The sequence below is a fragment of the Lolium perenne genome, chromosome 3 (assembly GCF_019359855.2).
Source record: "Lolium perenne isolate Kyuss_39 chromosome 3, Kyuss_2.0, whole genome shotgun sequence".
Lineage (NCBI taxonomy): Eukaryota > Viridiplantae > Streptophyta > Magnoliopsida > Poales > Poaceae > Lolium > Lolium perenne.
The window spans coordinates 52,597,593-52,617,737 of NC_067246.2; positions in this window are offsets into that span (position 1 = coordinate 52,597,593).

Genomic DNA, 20,145 nt, shown 5'->3' on the forward strand with positions numbered 1-20,145 from the left:
ATCCAATGTTTTGCTTAGACTGGCTGCACAACATGGGTCTAACTTTTGGGTTACTCCTGAGCGCACCCGCCAAATTGTCAGATTCCAAGATCGCGCGGCTCAGGTCCATGACTTCCTCGACTTCTGTACGAAGACTTTATTTTTAGTTTATGGAACCATGTTCCCTCGGAACAAGATGCCAGAGACCCTTCCAGCTTTAATGGAAAAATTTCGGGATGCTCCTCGAACCCATGGCTTTGTGCGGGCTCAACTCTCTGCTGGCGCAAGGTTTGCCATGATGATGATAAAAATTTGCTATCCAAAATTGCCCATGGATCAAATTGTTCCCACGTGCCTGGCTAAAATGTCGAAGAAGAAGAGAAATATGGGCAAGATTGATGATTTAGTGACTCCTGTCGCCGAAGATATGATGGATGAACTTCTTCGGATGGATGCTGAGTTCTTCGTGAAGGGAAGCTATGCTGAGCATAGTACTCGTCCTTCTACTGAGCGCATAACCATAGACCATGTGCTAGGTTTCCATTGAGGATTTTTGTTTCTTTTCTTGCTGTAGCTCCACCCTTGATATGTCTTTGTGTATTTGTACACATAATCTATATTGTAAAGCTGTCAACTCTGTATTATTTCTATTTTTGATCGCTGAGCCCCCGAGCCTTTTGCTGGAGTTTATACTGTTTTGCTATCTCAAAGATTTTTTCCTCTTGTCATAAGAAGATATATTTATTTTTCCATCGATGGGTTACAAGCCCCCAAGTGTCTTGGTGTCGAAGTTCTATATTTTTCTTGCGAGGTTTTCAGACCAAAGCAATAATATTTTGACGAGTATACTATATTTATAATTGTTAGCTTCCGATGTTTATATTTGGCGAGGTATTATTGTACCAAGGCGAAATATTTCGGTAAGTCTAGTTTATCTATATTGTATGTATTTTGTAACTTGAAGGCGTTGAGCCCCCGAGCGTGTTGAGGAATAAGAAGTATATCTCCACTATCTTTATTATATTGCAGCATCGCGAGCCCGCCTCATTAAAAACCTTTCCGGCCACACTCGGTGCCCCGAAAAGGAAAAGAGTGCGTCTGAAAACTCGCGGGCGTTTCAGTACATTGTATTTTTACAAAGCAGGACTATATTTCGACTCTAGGCGTAGAACCGCCTGAGCTGCGCCACGTTCCAGGGGTTTTTCTCGGGAGCCCCCGTCTTCTTGTCCTTGATCCTGTATGCTCCTCCGTCGATGACTTCCGTGACGACGTAAGGGCCTAGCCATGGTGATTCGAGCTTTTCAGTACTTTTTTGATTTAACCGTAAGACCAAATCTCCGACCTGGAAAGATCTTGGCCTTAACCGTCGACTGTGGTAGTTTTTGAGGTCCTGTTGGTACTTGGTGACTCGTGAAAGTACTTCGTCTCGAGCTTCATCGAGTGCGTCCATATCATCCTCCCGAGCTTTTCGTGATGTTTCTTCATCATACTCTGTTACTCTTGGAGAATCATGCTCTATTTCAATTGGTAATACTGCTTCGGCTCCGTGGACGAGAAAAAACGGAGTTTCTTGTGTCGCCGTATTTGGTGTTGTTCGAATGCTCCACAAAACACTTGGCAATTCCTCTGGCCAGGTATGTCAAGCTTTTTCAAGCGGTCCTAACAGGCGCTTTTTGATGCCGTTGCAGATGATACCATTGGCTTTCTCGACTTGGCCATTGGTTTGCGGGTGCCCAACTGACGCAAAGTGCAATTTAATGCCTACTTCTGCGCAGTACTCCTTGAATTCCTTGGACGTAAAGTTTGTACCGTTATCTGTGACAATGCTATGAGGCACTCCAAACCGAAAAACAAGGCCTTTCACAAACTTTATTGCCGACGCTGCATCTGGTGAATTTATTGGCTTCGCTTCTACCCACTTGGTGAATTTGTCGACAGCGACCAGCAGGTACTCATATCCTCCTGGTGAAGCTTTGTGCAACTTGCCCACCATATCAAGTCCCCATTGGGCAAAGGGCCACGACAATGGTATTGGCATCAGTTCTGCCGCCGGAGAGTGAGGTTTTGCGGTAAATCTTTGGCACGCGTCGCAGGTTCATACTATTTCCTTGGCATCCTCAATTGCTGTCAACCAATAGAATCCTGCCCGAAAAACCTTGGCTGCAATAGCTCGACTACTTGCGTGGTGGCCACATATTCCTTCGTGTACATCCTTCAGAATTATTCTTCCTTCTTCGGGTGTGACGCACCTTTGCAAGACGCCTGAAATACTTCGCTTGTATAACTCCCCTTTGACCACTGTGAAAGCTTTGGATCGTCGAATAACTCGTCTTGCCTCAACTGGATCGTCGGGTATTTCTTTCCTGAGGATATATGATATGTATGCTTGCATCCAAGGAACTTCTACCATCATCACAAGCTCTTGGTCCTCTTCGTCCTCCATGGTTTCTTTGAGGGGCACCGAAGTTTTTTCTTCCTTTGCTTTTTTCTGCACCTTTTTCGGCTTTGTAGATCTCTCCGCTATTTCTTCCCAAAATACACCTGGCGGGATTGGAAGGCACTGCGACCCGATGTTTGCGAGAACATCGGCTTTATCATTGCTCAATCTACTGATGTGATTTACCTCGCATCCATCAAACAGCTTCTCGAGCTCATTGTACACCTCCTTGTATGCTATCATGCTATCATCGACTGCATCACATTGGTTCATAACTTGCTGAGCCACCAATTGTGAGTCGCCAAAGATTTTTAGTCGAGTTGCACCGCAAGCTTTCGCCATCTTCATCCCGTGTATGAGGGCTTCATATTCTGCTTCATTGTTGGATGCGTTAGGGAACGTCATCCGTAGGACGTATTTTAACTTGTCGCCTTCAGGTGATATAAGTATCACTCCTGCGCTAGCTCCTTCTACTCTCTTGGATCCATCAAAGTTCATGGTCCAAGTTCTCGACAAATCTGGAGGTCCCGTGTTTTGCAGCTCCATCCACTCTGCTATAAAATCTGGCAAAACTTGCGACTTGATTGCCTTTCTTTTTTCATACGTGATGTCCCGAGGGGAAAGTTCTATTCCCCAAAGGGAGACACGCCCTGTAGCTTCTGGGTTGTTCAGTATATTTGAAAGAGGTGCTTCATTGACTACTATTATCGGGTGTGCCGAAAAATAGTGGCGCAACTTTCTTGCCGTTGCAATTACTCCATATGCTAATTTCTGGTACTGCGGGTACCGCTGTTTGGAAGGCGATAAAACTTCACTAATGAAATATACCGGCCTTTGCACTCCATGGAGTTTTCCTTCTTCTTCTCTTTTGACAACTAACACCGTGCTAACCACTTGGGGTGTGGCTGCAATGTACAGCAGGAGAGGTTCCTTTTCCTTCGGTGCCACCAAGATTGGTGGTGTCGAGATTGTGCGTTTCAGATCCTCAAAAGCTCTATCGGCTTCTTCGTTCCACTGGAATTTCTCCCCTTGCTTTATCAAAGCGTAGAACGGTAACACTTTTTCTCCCAGCCTGGCGACGAATCTGCTCAAAGCTGCGACTCACCTAGTTAGTTGCTATATTTCTTTCAACTTTGTTGGCTTCCTCATTGTTACGATAGCTTGTATTTTGTCGAGATTTGCTTCAATCCCTCTTGCTGAAACTAGAAAACCAAGAAGTTCTCCTGCTAGGACGCCGAAGGAGCACTTTGTCGGGTTCAGCTTGAGGCAGAATTTGTCGAGGTTGTCAAAGGTTTCCTTGAGATCCTCGATCAGCGTCGCCCCCTTTTTTGACGTTATGACGACATCGTCTATGTATACTTGCACGTTTTTTCCAATCTGTGTCGCCAAACACTTCTGCATCATCCTCTGATATGTTGCTCCCACGTTTTCAGACCAAAGGGCATTGTTCTGTAGCAAAACACGCCGTAAGGTGTGATGAACGCTGTTTTTTACTTCATCTTCTTCTTTCAATCTGATCTGGTTATAACCAGAATATGCGTCCAGGAAGGAAAGACGTTCACATCCAGCCGTGGAATCGATAATTTGATCGATCCTCGGGAGGGGAAAGTGATCCTTTGGACAATGTTTATTGAGACACGTAAAGTCGACGCACATGCGAAGGACCTTAGTGTTTTTCTTCGGCACCAGCACTGGATTTGCTACCCATGTGGCTTCTGTGTGCAACTCCTTGATAAAACCAGCTTCTCTTAGTCGATCGATTTCTGACAGCATAGCCTTGCGATTTGGTTCCGAAAAACGTCGCAAAGGTTGTTTGATTGGTCTCGCTAGTGGATCCAAGTTTAGGTGGTGCTCGGCAAGTTCTCTGGGTACTCCTGGCATGTCAGCTGGACACCATGCGAAGATTTTCCAGTTCTCACGGAGGAACTCGATGAGCGCGCTTTCCTATGCGAGGTCCATGTCGTTTGCGATGGACATCGTCTTTTTCGGGTCTGTCGGGTGAATCTGCACCTCCTTAGAATTTTTCTCAGTATTGAAAGTTGATTCTTTATTTGGCCTTCCAACGTCTGGCAGCACGTCGTAGTCAGTCATACTCCTTGACGCCAAATACTCAGCTTGCATCCCGAAAGTTTTTGATATCCGATGAAAATCCTTGTCACATTTATCGGCTAAAGCAAAGCTTCCTTTGACTGTGATTCGTCCCTTAGGTCCAGGCATCCTCCACAGTAGGTACGTGTAATGTGGTACCGCCATAAATCTAGCATATGCTGGTCGCCCCAACAGAGCGTGGTACTGTGACGGAAAATCTACGACTTCAAACTCCAACTTCTCGATTCTGTAATTTTCTCGAGTCCCAAACTGAACGTCGAGATTGATCTTCCCCAGCGGATAACTTGGCTTCTCTGGTGTGATACCATGGAACCTCGTGTCCGTTGGTTTCAGGTTTGCTAGGGATATATTCATCTTCCTTAGTGTATCTGCATACATAAGGTTTAAGCTGCTGCCGCCATCTATGAACACGCGAGAGACGTCGAACCCTGCGATGACTGCTGGTAGGATAAGTCTTGTTGCCACAGTCGAGGAACTTGCTGTGGATGATCTGCTATGGTGAAGCCAATATCTTGCCCTGACCAATTAAGGTACTCAACTGTTGGTGGAGGCATTTTTTCTGCCATGAACACTTGCCGCGAAATTACTTTCTGAGTTCTATTGGATGGCCTTCCCTTCTGAATCATCGAGACCGCTCCGTTAGAGTTAGGATCAACGTAAGGCGGTGGTGGAGGTGCTGCCGCTATTCTGAGCTGATGTCGATTATCGTCCGTAATCGCAGGAGGAGGTGGCAAGTGAATCTCACTCCTGGGTTCTCGAGGATTTCTCTGTGCTGCCCGAGCATTAGCATGCTCTGCCCACCTTAACATTGCCTGGAAATTGCGACAATCTTTTTGCAGATGTCCTGACTGTCTTTTTCCGTTGCTGTCGAGGAAAAAGTGCATCTGACACGGCCCGTTCATCATTACTTCGGGAGACACGAAAGGCCTCTGGAGCCTTGGCCCACTATTTTGCCTGTTGTTTCGAGAGTCATCTCTATTGTCGCCTCGTTGCTCATTACTTCTCTGGTAATCATCTCTATTGTTTCCTCCGGTGTTCGCTCGGAAGCCTGCCAAAATTTGACCTGGAGCGTCATAACTCGGGTACTGCCGAGGAAATCGTCACCTTGGTTGATAGTTTCGACCGCGATCTTCCTCTGGCGACCTATGCCGTTTGTTGTGAACAACATCTTCTCCATCTGCCCACCTGTTTGCTATTTCCATTAAAGCAGATACTGTCTTTGGATTGGTTCTCCCCAAATCCTCGACAAAATCTCCATGCCTGATCCCTGCGACAAACGCATCTATCGCTCTCTCGTCAGATATATTTTCTGCCGAGTTTTTGATGATATTCCACCTTTGGATATATTTTCTCATTGGCTCGTCTGGCTTTTGTCGGCACGCTCTCAACTCTTCTAACGACGCAGGTTTCTTGCACGTGGACCGGAAGTTCTTGACGAACACGTCCTCGAAGCTTTCCTAGCTGTCGATGGATCCTGGAGAAAGTTTCTTTATCCAAGATCGTGCGGCTCCACTCAAATGCACCTGGATGCTTTGCATAGCTGTTGCTCTGGTTCCTCCTGTAAGCTTCACCGTCTCGAGATAATCAACTAGCCAATCCTCTGGATCTTGAAGGCCGTCGAATTTCTTGAAGTTATCAGGTAACTTGAATCCCGAAGGGACTCGAGTTTTTCGCACTCTCCTCGTGAAGCACGGCAAGCCACACATATCCTCGTCGTTTTATTCTGGGGACTGCCGATGTTCCCTCCTGCTTTGTCACGCTCTGTCGACCCTTGCTTGTGCTGCCGTGTCCCTTGCTCCACTTGGTCCTTCGGGAGCTGCTGCTGCTACTGCCGCAGGTCATGGACTATTTTTCCTTGCCGCTCCTTCAGGAGGTGTTGATACAAACGTCGTCCCCATGGCTCCAACTCCTGCTATCGCCATGTTGTACAGTGTTTCCCTTGGATCTCCTGGAGGTGGTTTGGATGCGAGGATAAAAGCTTGTGTCGCCATATACCCAGCCTCTGGTGTCTTAGGGATGATGTTTCCTCTTGTGTCTATCGACATAAAAGACATGTCGAGGTTTTGGACCAAGTGCTCTCTTTCTCCTTCGGGTACGTGTTGTAACCTCGATCTTGCTCTATTCCGAGCCTCCCTGTGGCTATCACCCGAAGTTCTAGATTGTCGACTCAGCTCTGCCCTTCTCCTGCTGGATGCAGAAGCTGCCTCCTTTCTTCTGTTTAACTCAGCTGTCTATTTTTCCAATTCCCTTGCAGCTCGTGCGAGCCTATATTGATATGCTTGTAATTCCTCTGGCATGGCTGTGGTGGCCATTGGTTCTGAGCCATCCATAGCTCTCGCGGCTCTATCCCATGCTGCTTGCGGGAGTCGAACTCCGTCTCGTGGTTGTGGCCCGATATATTTATTGCCTAGACCTTGTCGCAAATCAGAGGGATCAACGTATGGATTTCCCAAATCGTTGAAAGCCTCAGATGTTTCTTCTTGGTCGTGGCTTGGCTCTCCGATGACATAAATCTGATGATACTTTGTATTCAGATCTATGTTGGGTTTGGTGACACCATCGTTAAGATTGGCGAAGACCTTGCCCACTGTAGTAGATTTGTCGATGAAGTTGTAGCTGTCGACACTGCTTGAGCCATCGCTTATATATGAGTCCGCAGATGACTCAAACGACATGTCGCTGAAGATCTTGGCGAGTTTTTCTCTTGCCCTGGTGCTGATGAAGCGTGACGACAAAGTTTCTTCCTCTCCTGATTCGGTTGACGATGTATAGCTTAAAAAATCGGAATCGACCGCCGACGATCCCGATGAAATTGGAATTGCGACACGATAAGATCCCTCTTTCTCGACGCGAAAGTGAAACCTTCCGAACGTCATCTCCATAGGCTCCTCCAGATACGCATATGCATCCAAACGAGAGGGCGGGTGAGGAACAAAATCAACAGGACCAGTAGCGATCTGTTTACCTCGATCCATTGCGTTGCTTGCGGTTGATGAAGTCGACGATTTTGAACGTGCCATCGAGATCGGATCCTTGACGCCTCTAATTCCCACAGACGGCGCCAATTGACAAGGTATTAACTTGTCAATGCCTACAGGTTGTAGACTAGGGTTTAGTTGGAAGTAGAGGGCAAGTAGATCTCGAAGGTTTCAGCCGAAAAGTACTCGACGATTCTGAAACTAGGGTTTGAGAAACAATGATTCAATGCTTTCTTCGTCCCTCGACTCCCCCTTATATAGGAGGCGGAGCCGAGGGATTCGTGTTGTACAAGTTACAGAGTCCGGGAAGGTTTCTAACTCATCCCGCGAGATTTACAAATAACACTTCCTATTACAACTCTAGCTTTCCTTAATAATATCTTGGGCTTCCGAATCTTCTTATTCTTCGGGTAGTGGGCCTTCAGTAAACCCCGGGTACTATCTTCGGCAGACCCATTTGGGATGCCTATGTCACCTACTAACAACCGAAGAGAGGTTTGAAAACACGGGTGAAGGAGATCAGAGAGGCAGGTGTGGTCCATGTGAACCGGGGAGAAGTAACATCAACAACCATCGGCTGTGCAAACCTTCATTTGTCGTTGTGCCAGATCAAGATGTAACCACGTCAGTTGACCTTGACTGTCCAATTGTGGATCAAGTGAGACCGAGACGTAACCACAACAGTTTATTTGGGGTGTTTGGTTCCCAGGCAAAATTTGCCAAGTCAAAATTTGGTAACTTGGTATGTACTTGGTTTTTGGCACGCTTTCTCATCCATATGTGATCCTCCTTTCATAGAGTAAAATCTTAGAATTTTTTTGCCACACTTTATGCATCCCATTTTTAGCCACATTTTTTTATATCAAAGTTAGGCTTAGAAAATTGTGGACGTAACCAAACAGACCCGATATGAGTCAGTAGGCGGTGTGGCACTTGCCAAGGATGGCTAACCAAGGAATGACGTGTCATTTGAGCGGGGTGTCGCTCATCCAAATGATCTCCTTGAAACAGGAACAAGTAGAGCCCTCACTCAAATTGCATCTCTTAAGCTAAAGTTGCCGAATATTGGCCGTTCGACGCCCACCAACAGACTACCCCCTGTCCAACTTCTTTTTGAGACCGCAAATGCCATGATTGGTTGCTTGCAGAGTTTTTCTGCACCTGGGGAACTCGGCCGCGTGGAAATTGTGTGTGTAAATGAAACCTCTAATCGACGTTGTGCAACTTATTCGCTAGCTAACAACTCCTATCACACATCATTGGGGAAGCCAAGTCCCCGTTGTTTGGTTACCCAGAAATCGTGTGTTGTGAAATGGACTTGTGTTTAGTTACATCATGTTTTCCAGATATGGTAACCTCGTAACCTTTTTGGTGAGCTTAACAAGTTAATAAACAATTCACAAAAGGTGTTCGACGTAATAGGAAAATAGACGACGACAACAATATCTCACATAATCAAAGTTCTTGGAATGGATCATACTGTTGCACCATGATATCACAAACTACTGCTTGTGATGCGACACAAGTTTATCAACCAAGGGGTTACATAAATACCACCTCTCAAAATATACATACTTGGCATCAATTCAGATCAAACTTAGCTACACCCAAAATATACATCATGACGTGATGTTCATCATCAACAACATAACACGCACGAGAACAAGCACGAGAACAATGATCGAGCTCCTCAAAGGTAATACTTCCTCGGGAAGGCAATAAACCATGCCATCATGTGAGCCATCACACGATACTTGTTGGCATGTGCCTTGTGATCTATTAGGTGGATGAGAGCACGGTGGATCACAGAGGGAGAGATCGGAGATGCTGGAACACGGCTGGCGTAGATGATATTCATTTGAGCATAATTATCTATGGGATTGTTGATCAAATCAGTGTCCTTAGGTTTAGTCTGCAAGGAAGAGGTTAGTTAGTTATTCGTCATTTGGAAAGTAACGACTTAGTGAATGAACTGGAGCAAGAGGTGTGTTCATCGTACCTTGATGTCGGCAAAGTAGGCATCATCGTCCATCATGATAATTGTTGTCTTTTCTACCTAATAACCCACAAGTATAGGGGATCGCGGCAGTCTTCGAGGGAAGTAAAACCCAAATTTATTGATTCGACACAAGGGGAGGTAAAGAATACTTATAAGCCTTAACAACTGAGTTGTCAATTCAGCTGCACCTGGAAAAGCACTAGTAACAGGGGTGATGTGAAAGTAGCAGTAATATGAGAGCAGTAGTAACCGTAACACAGCAGCGGAAACAGTAACACAGAGGCAATGGCACCAGAAAATAGTTGATACTACTTCCAATGACATATAGAACGAGTATATAATGATGAGAGATGGACCGGGGTTCCCAGCGATCTACACTAGTGGTAACTCTCCAATAACAAGTGACAAGTGTTGGGTGAACAAATTACAGTTGGACAATTGATAGGATTGATAAAGCATTAAGAAAGAACATCAATTCATTAATCATGTAGGCATGTTTTCCATATATAGTCGTACGTGCTCGCAATGAGAAACTTGCGCAACATCTTTTGTCCTACCAGCCGGTGGCAGCCGGGCCTCTAGGGAATCTACTGGATATTAAGGTACTCCTTTTAATAGAGTACCGGAGCAAAGCATTAACACTTCGTGAAAACATGTGATCCTCACATCACCGCCATCCCCTCCGGTTGTCCCGATTTCTGTCACTTCGGGGCCTTTGGTTCCGGACAGCGACATGTGCATACAACTTGTAGATACAATCAAAGCAATAAGTATAGAGCTCAAATCTAAGATCATGCCACTCGGGCCCTAGTGACAAGCATTAAGCATAACAAGATTGCAGCAACAATAACTTCACAAACTTTATAGATAGACTAATCATAATGTATCATCCATCGGATCCCAACAAACACAACACCGATTACATCAGATGGATCTCAATCATGTAAAGCAGCTCATGAGATCATTGTATCGAAGTACATGGGATAGAGAGTACCAACTAGCTACTGCTAGAACCCGTAGTCCATGGGGGAACTACTCCCGGAGCATGATGGAGGCGATGGCGTTGATGGAGATGGCTTCCGGGGGCACTTCCCCGTCCCGGCAGGGTGCCGGAACAGAGACTTCTGTCCCCCGAATTGGAGTTTCGCGATGGCGGCGGCGCCCCTGGAGTCTTTCTGGAGTTTCGTCAATTCGTGTTGCGTTTTTAGGTCGAAAGGGCTTATATAGGCGAAGAGGCGGCGCAGGAGGGTCGACAGGGTGGCCCCACACCAGGCCGGCGCGGCCAGGGTGTAGCCCGCGCGGCCCACGTGTGTGGTGGCCCCCTGGCTCTCCTCCGACTCTCCTTCGGTGTTCTGGATGCTTCCGGGAAAAATAAGATGTTTGGCGTTGATTTCGTCCAATTCCGAGAATATTACCCGAACAGCCTTTCTGGAACCAAAAACAGCAGAAAACAGGAACTGGCACTGTGGCATCTTGTTAATAGGTTAGTTCCGGAAAACGCATGAAATCATCATAAAGTGCAAGCAAAACATGTAAGTATTGTCATAAAACAAGCATGGAACATCAGAAATTATGGATAAGTTGGAGACGTATCAGCATCCCCAAGCTTAGTTTCTGCTCGTCCCGAGTAGGTAAACGATAAAAAGAATAATTTCTGTAGTAACATGCTACTTACATAACCTTGATCATACTATTACAAAGCATATGAAATGAATGAAGTGACTCAAGGCAATAATCTATAGTTGCTAACAAATAGATAACATATAGCAAAACTTTTCATGAATAGTACTTTCAAGAAAAGCATCAAAAGCTTTGCATAAGAGTTAACTCATAAAGCAATAGATTCAAAGTAAAAGCATCGAAGCAACACAAAGGAAGATATAAGTTTCAGCGGTTGCTTTCAACTTTCAACATGCATATCTCATGGATAATTGTCAACATAAAGTAATATGATGAATGCAAATAAGCAAGTATGTAAGAATCAATGCACAGTTAACACAAGTGTTTGCTTCTAAGATGGAAGGAAGTAGGTAAACTGACTCAACATAAAGTAAAAGAATGGCCGTTCGCAGAGGGAAGCATCGATTGCTATATTTATGCTAGAGCTTTGGTTTTGAAAACATAAAGAGAGCATAAAAGTGAAGTTTTGAGAGGTGTTTGTTGTTGTCAACGAATGGTAGTGGGCACTCTAACCCCCTTGCCAGACAAACCTTCGAAGAGCGGCTCCCATGAATTATTTTTATTTTTGGATGGCACTCATTCCAACCTTTCTTTCACAAACCATGGCTAACCGAATCCTCGGGTGCCTACCAACAATCTCATACCATGAAGGAGTGCCTTTTTATTTTAGTTTTATTATGATGACACTCCTCCCAACCTTTGCTTACACAAGCCATGGCTAACCGAATCCTTCGGGTGCCGTCCAACAATCACATACCATGGAGGAGTGTCTATTTTTGTTAATTAATTTGGGACTGGGAATCCCATTGCCAGCTCTTTTTGCAAAATTATTGGATAAGCGGATGAAGCCACTAGTCCATTGGTGAAAGTTGCCCAACAAGATTGAAAGATAAACACCACATACTTCCTCATGAGCTATAAAACATTGACACAAATCAGAGGTGATAAATTTTGAATTGTTTAAAGGTAGCACTCAAGCAATTTACTTTGGAATGGCGGAGAAATACCATGTAGTAGGTAGGTATGGTGGACACAAATGGCATAGTGGTTGGCTCAAGGATTTTGGATACATGAGAAGTATTCCCTCTCGATACAAGGCTTAGGCTAGCAAGGTTGTTCGAAGCAAACACAAGTATGAACCGGTACAGCAAAACTTACATAAGAACATATTGCAAGCATTATAATACTCTACACTGTCTTCCTTGTTGCTCAAACACTTTTACCGGAAAATATCTAGACCTTAAGAGAGACCAATCATGCAAACCAATTTTAACAAGCTCTACGGTAGTTCTCCACTAATAGGTTTAAACTACATGAAAAAACTTAATCATAATCTACTTGAGAGCTCAAAACAATTGCCAAGTGTCAAATTATCCAAGACAATATGAGGCATTTTCTGTTTCCAACCAAATAACCATAAGTATTGTAGCTTCCAACTTTTACCATTGAACATTAAAAGTAAAACGAAGAACAAGTGTTCATATGAAAAAGCGGAGCGTGTCTCTCTCCCAAACAAGGATTGCTAGGATCCATCTTTATTCAAACAAAAACAAAAATAAAAGCACACAAACGCTCCAAGTAAAGCACATATGATGTGACCGAATAAAAATATAGTTTCAATAGAAGAAACCTGATAAGTTGATGAAGAAGGGGATGCCTTGGGCATCCCCAAGCTTAGACGCTTGAGTCTTCTTGAAATATGCAGGGATGAACCACGGGGGCATCCCCAAGCTTAGACTTTTCACTCTTCTTGATCATATATCATCCTCCTCTCTTGACCCTTGAAAACTTCCTTCACACCAAACTTCTCATAAACTTCATTAGAGGGGTTAGTACTCAAAAAACTTGAATCCACTTTTAGTCCTGTAGTGACACATTGCAAGAACTCAATAAAACATTAGCTACAGCTCTCCACGTCTAGAAAGCCTTGCTTAAAGTCCACAAGAGACAATGCAAAAAACAGAGACAGAATCTGCCAAAACAGAACAGCCAGTAAATACGAATTTTAAATAGGTACTTCCATTGCTCAAATCAGAAAACTCAAAACTAATGGAAGTTGCGTACATATCTGAGGAACACGCACGTAAATTGGCAGATTTTTCTGAGTTACCTACAGAGAAAACAGCCCAGATTCGTGACAGATAGAAATCTGTTTCTGCGCAGAAATCCAAATCTAGTATCAACCTTCGATTAGAGGCTTCACTTGGCACAACATTGCAATAAAATAAAGATAAGAAGAGGTTGCTACAGTAGTAACAACTTCCAAAACACAACAAAACAGTAGCAAAATAAACACATGGGTTATCTCCCAAGAAGTTCTTTCTTTATAGCCATTAAGATGGGCTCATCAGTTTTAATGATGCACTCGCAAGAAATAAGAGTTGAAGCAAAAGAGAGCATCAAAAGGCAAATTCAAAACACATTTAAGCCTAACATGCTTCCTATGAAAAGGAATCTTGTAAATAAACAAGTTCATGAAGAACAAAGTGACAAGCATAAGAAGGTAAAACAAGAGTAACTTCAAAATTTTAAGCATGTAGAGAGGTGTTTTAGTACCATGCAAATTTCTACAACCATATTTTCCTCTCTCATAATAATTTTCAGTAGCTTCATGAACAAACTCAACAATATAACTATCACATGCAGCATACTTTTCATGATCCATAGACACATAATTTTTATCAAGCTCAAAAATAGTGGGATTAAAACTTTCGAACACACTTTTATCAATAATATAACATGATGATTGATCAATCTCAAGAGATATGGGACTCATAGATAAAGTCAAGAACTCTCCAATCCCATTTTCATTAGTAGTACAATTAATATTATCAAGTAACATAGGACCATCATCTAGAGATTTATCATAAACATTTGCTACGCAAAATTCTTTAGTACCATGCATTTCGACATCAGGCACAAACAATGCATTATCATAAGATTTATCAAAGTAGCATGGATTATCATAAATAACAGTAGCATAATTATTCTCACAAGTTTTACTCATAGGTACTATTTCAAGAGAATCCACAGGAACATAACATTCAACCTCTTTCGGTAAGCATGGAGGACAATCAAATAGTGTAAGAGATAAAGAGTTACTCTCATTAGAAGGTTGGCATGGGTAGCTAATCCATTCTTCCTGCTTTTGTTCATCACTCTGCTCTTCTTTTTCATCCAATGAGCTTTCAGGTTCATCAATTTCCTCCTCTTTTTCATCCAATGAGCTTTCAGGTTCATCAATTTCTTCTTCCACCGGTTCCTGCAAATTGTGAGTGCATTCTTGTGCATTAATGAGTCTCTCTTTATAATCAATGATATAAGGATTATCAGTGTAACTTTCATTGCAAAAATTAAGGATAGAAGAGACATAATCTTTAAGGTCCTTACAAACAACACAAGTTTCATAATTTTTAGCCATGAAGGATTCTATCTCAGAGGCTCCCATAAATATGACAAATTGTTCTACTTCTTCGAACCCAAAATGAATATAGCTATTCCGATTATAGTTCTTAATTAATAATTCCTCACTAAAGCCACATTGAAATTTAAGATGTTTAGTGTCCTGTTGAGAGCAACAGTTTATATCATGGCATTTAAGCAAGATTTTAGCAATTGCGTTCAATTTTTCTATCACAGCACTCATAACTTTACCCGTTCTTGATTCTCTATAATTATTATAATATTCTATAAGTTCCAAGTAGGTTGTGGGTTCTCCCATAACAGCAGTTTTTAATTTTTAGGTTTTTCAAATTTTTATGGATTTTTGGGTATATGAGGAAAGTAAAACAAGACAAAAAGAAACTAAGCAAAAGTAAACTAAGCAAAATAATACTAGACAGAAATAAACTAAGCACAAATAAACTAAACAAAAGTAAACTAAGCAAAACAAAATAAAAGAAAATAAAAACAGAGAGAGAGGTAGAGTGTACTCCCCAGGTGAACTTATGAGTAGAGCTATGCCTCCCCGGCAACGGCGCCAGAAAACAGTCTTGATAACCCACAAGTATAGGGGATCGCGGCAGTCTTCGAGGGAAGTAAAACCCAAATTTATTGATTCGACACAAGGGGAGGTAAAGAATACTTATAAGCCTTAACAACTGAGTTGTCAATTCAGCTGCACCTGGAAAAGCACTAGTAACAGGGGTGATGTGAAAGTAGCAGTAGTATGAGAGCAGTAGTAACAGTAACACAGCAGCGGAAACAGTAACACAGAGGCAATGGCACCAGAAAATAGTTGATACTACTTCCAATGACATATAGAACGAGTATATAATGATGAGAGATGGACCGGGGTTCCCAACGATCTACACTAGTGGTAACTCTCCAATAACAAGTGACAAGTGTTGGGTGAACAAATTACAGTTGGGCAATTGATAGGATTGATAAAGCATTAAGAAAGAACATCAATTCATTAATCATGTAGGCATGTTTTCCATATATAGTCGTACGTGCTCGCAATGAGAAACTTGCACAACATCTTTTGTCCTACCAGCCGGTGGCAGCCGGGCCTCTAGGGAATCTACTGGATATTAAGGTACTCCTTTTAATAGAGTACCGGAGCAAAGCATTAACACTTCGTGAAAACATGTGATCCTCACATCACCGCCATCCCCTCCGGTTGTCCCGATTTCTGTCACTTCGGGGCCTTTGGTTCCGGACAGCGACATGTGCATACAACTTGTAGATACAATCTAAGCAATAAGTATAGAGCTCAAATCTAAGATCATGCCACTCGGGCCCTAGTGACAAGCATTAAGCATAACAAGATTGCAGCAACAATAACTTCACAAACTTTATAGATAGACTAATCATAATGTATCATCCATCGGATCCCAACAAACACAACACCGATTACATCAGATGGATCTCAATCATGTAAAGCAGCTCATGAGATCATTGTATTGAAGTACATGGGATAGAGAGTACCAACTAGCTACTGCTAGAACCCGTAGTCCATGGGGGAACTACTCCCGGAGCATGATGGAGGCGATGGCGTTGATGGAGATGGCTTCCGGGGGCACTTCCTTGTCCCAGCAGGGTGCCGGAACAGAGACTTCTGTCCCCCAAATTGGAGTTTCGTGATGGCGGCGGAGCCCCTGGAGTCTTTCTGGAGTTTCGTCAATTCGTGTTGCGTTTTTAGGTCGAAAGGGCTTATATAGGCGAAGAGGCGGCGCAGGAGGGTCGACAGGGTGGCCCCACACCAGGCCGGCGCGGCCAGGGTGTAGCCCGCACGGCCCACGGTGTGGTGGCCCCCTGGCTCTCCTCCGACTCTCCTTCGGTGTTCTGGATGCTTCCGGGAAAAATAAGATGTTTGGCGTTGATTTCGTCCAATTCCGAGAATATTGCCCGAACAGCCTTTCTGGAACCAAAAACAGCAGAAAACATGAACTGGCACTGTGCCATCTTGTTAATAGGTTAGTTCCGGAAAACGCATGAAATCATCATAAAGTGCAAGCAAAACATGTAAGTATTGTCATAAAACAAGCATGGAACACCAGAAATTATGGATACGTTGGAGACGTATCACTACCCGATGCACATCCTCAATCATTTTGACCCTCATGCCATGAACCCACCTTGCTCTCAAGAGTCTCAAATGGTTTAAGATCTGGTAGTGTCCAACTTGGTGGCCATTAAACTTGAAAACAACATCCACATAAGCTTTAAGGCACACCATCCTAAATTCCTTGTTCACTGGAACCCGTTATTGGTGAACTCACTCACCCTATTAAACATGAAGGTGGATAGAGAAGCAGGTCATACCATCATGTTCCTTTTTCTAATTGGGTAGTACCTGATGGCGTGTAACTCACACGTTCGTTGGGAACCCCAAGAGGAAGGTATGATGCGCACAGCAGCAAGTTTTCCCTCAGAACGAAACCAAGGTTTATCGAACCAGGAGGAGCCAAGAAGCACGTTGAAGGTTGATGGCGGCGGGATGTAGTGCGGCGCAACACCAGGGATTCCGGTGCCAACGTGGAACCTGCACAACACAACCAAAGTACTTTGCCCCAACGAAACAGTGAGGTTGTCAATCTCACCGGCTTGCTGTAACAAAGGATTAACCGTATTGTGTGGAAGATGATTGTTTGCAGAAAACAGTAGAAACGATATTGCGGTAGATTGTATTTCAGTATAGAGAATTGGACCGGGGTCCACAGTTCACTAGAGGTGTCTCTCCCATAAGATAAACAGCATGTTGGGTGAACAAATTACAGTTGGGCAATTGACAAATAAAGAGGGCATGACCATGCACATACATATCATGATGAGTATAGTGAGATTTAATTGGGCATTACGACAAAGTACATAGACCGCCATCCAACTGCATCTATGCCTAAAAAGTCCACCTTCAGGTTATCATCCGAACCCCCTCCCGTATTAAGTTGCAAAGCAACAGACAATTGCATTAAGTATGGTGCGTAATGTAATCAACAACTACATCCTTAGACATAGCATCAATGTTTTATCCCTAGTGGCAACAGCACAACACAACCTTAGAACTTTTACATCCTTGTCCCAAGTGTCAATGCAGGCATGAACCCACTATCGAGCATAAATACTCCCTCTTGGAGTTACAAGCATCTACTTGGCCAGAGCATCTACTAGTAACGGAGAGCATGCAAGATCATAAACAACACATAGATATAACTTTGATAATCAACATAACAAGTATTCTCTATTCATCGGATCCCAACAAACGCAACATATAGAATTACAGATAGATGATCTTGATCATGTTAGGCAGCTCACAAGATCCGACAATGATAGCACAATGGGGAGAAGACAACCATCTAGCTACTGCTACGGACCCATAGTCCAGGGGTAGACTACTCACACATCACTCCGGAGGCGACCATGGCGGCGTAGAGTCCTCCGGGAGATGAATCCCCTCTCCGGCAGGGTGCCGGAGGCGATCTCTGGATCCCCGAGATGGGATCGGCGGCGGCGGCGTCTCTGGAAGGTTTTCCGTATCGTGGCTCTCGATGCGGGGTTTCGCGACGGAGGCTTTAAGTAGGCGGAAGGGCAGGTCAGGAGGCGGCACGAGGGCCCCACACCACAGGGCCGCGCGGCCAAGGGGGGCCACGCCGCCCTAGGGTGTGGCCCCCTCGTGGCCCCACTTCGTCTCCTCTTCGGACTTCTGGAAGCTTCGTGGCAAAATAGGACCCTGGGCGTTGATTTCGTCCAATTCCGAGAATATTTCGTTACTAGGATTTCTGAAACCAAAAACAGCAACTGGCACTTCGGCATCTTGTTAATAGGTTAGTTCCAGAAAATGCACGAATATGACATAAAGTGTGCATAAAACATGTAGATAACATCAATAATGTGGCATGGAACATAAGAAATTATCGATACGTCGGAGACGTATCAGCATCCCCAAGCTTAGTTCTGCTCGTCCCGAGCAGGTAAAACGATAACACAGATAATTTCTGGAGTGACATGCCATCATAACCTTGATCATACTATTTGTAAAGCATATGTAGTGAATGCAGCGATCAAAACAATGTATATGACATGAGTAAACAAGTGAATCATATAGCAAAGACTTTTCATGAATAGCACTTCAAGACAAGCATCAATAAGTCTTGCATAAGAGTTAACTCATAAAGCAATAATTTAAAGTAAAGGCATTGAAGCAACACAAAGGAAGATTAAGTTTCAGCGGTTGCTTTCAACTTGTAACATGTATATCTCATGGATATTGTCAACATAGAGTAATATAATAAGTGCAATAAGCAAATATGTAGGAATCAATGCACAGTTCACTCAAGTGTTTGCTTCTTGAGGTGGAGAGAAATAGGTGAACTGACTCAACATTGAAAGTAAAAGAATGGTCCTCCATAGAGGAAAAGCATCGATTGCTATATTTGTGCTAGAGCTTTGATTTTGAAAACATGAAACAATTTTGTCAACGGTAGTAATAAAGCATATGTATCATGTAAATTATATCTTATAAGTTGCAAGCCTCATGCATAGTGTACTAATAGTGCCCGCACCTTGTCCTAATTAGCTTGGACTACCGGATCATCGCAATGCACATGTTTTAACCAAGTGTCACAAAGGGGTACCTCTATGACGCCTGTACAAAGGTCTAAGGAGAAAGCTCGCATTGGATTTCTCGCTATTGATTATTCTCAACTTAGACATCCATACCGGGACAACATAGACAACAGATAATGGACTCCTCTTTTATGCATAAGCATGTAACAACAATTAATAATTTTCTCATATGAGATTGAGGATATTTGTCCAAAACTGAAACTTCCACCATGGATCATGGCTTTAGTTAGCGGCCCAATGTTCTTCTCTAACAATATGCATGCTTAACCATAAGGTGGTAGATCTCTCTTACTTCAGACAAGACGAACATGCATAGCAACTCACATGAAATTCAACAAAGAGTAGTTGATGGCGTCCCCAGTGAACATGGTTATCGCACAACAAGCAACTTAATAAGAGATAAAGTGCATAATTACATATTCAATACCACAATAGTTTTTAGGCTATTTGTCCCATGAGCTATATATTGCAAAGGTGAGTGATGGAATTTTAAAGGTAGCACTCAAGCAATTTACTTTGGAATGGCGGAAAATACCATGTAGTAGGTAGGTATGGTGGACACAAATGGCATAGTGGTTGGCTCAAGTATTTGGATGCATGAGAAGTATTCCCTCTCGATACAAGGTTTAGGCTAGCAAGGCTTATTTGAAACAAACACAAGGATGAACCGGTGCAGCAAAACTCACATAAAAAGACATATTGAAAACATTATAAGACTCTACACCGTCTTCCTTGTTGTTCAAACTCAATACTAGAAATTATCTAGACCTTAGAGAAACCAAATATGCAAACCAAATTTTAGCATGCTCTATGTATTTCTTCATTAATAGGTGCAAAGCATATGATGCAAGAGCTTAAACATGAGCACAACAATTGCCAAGTATCACATTACCCAA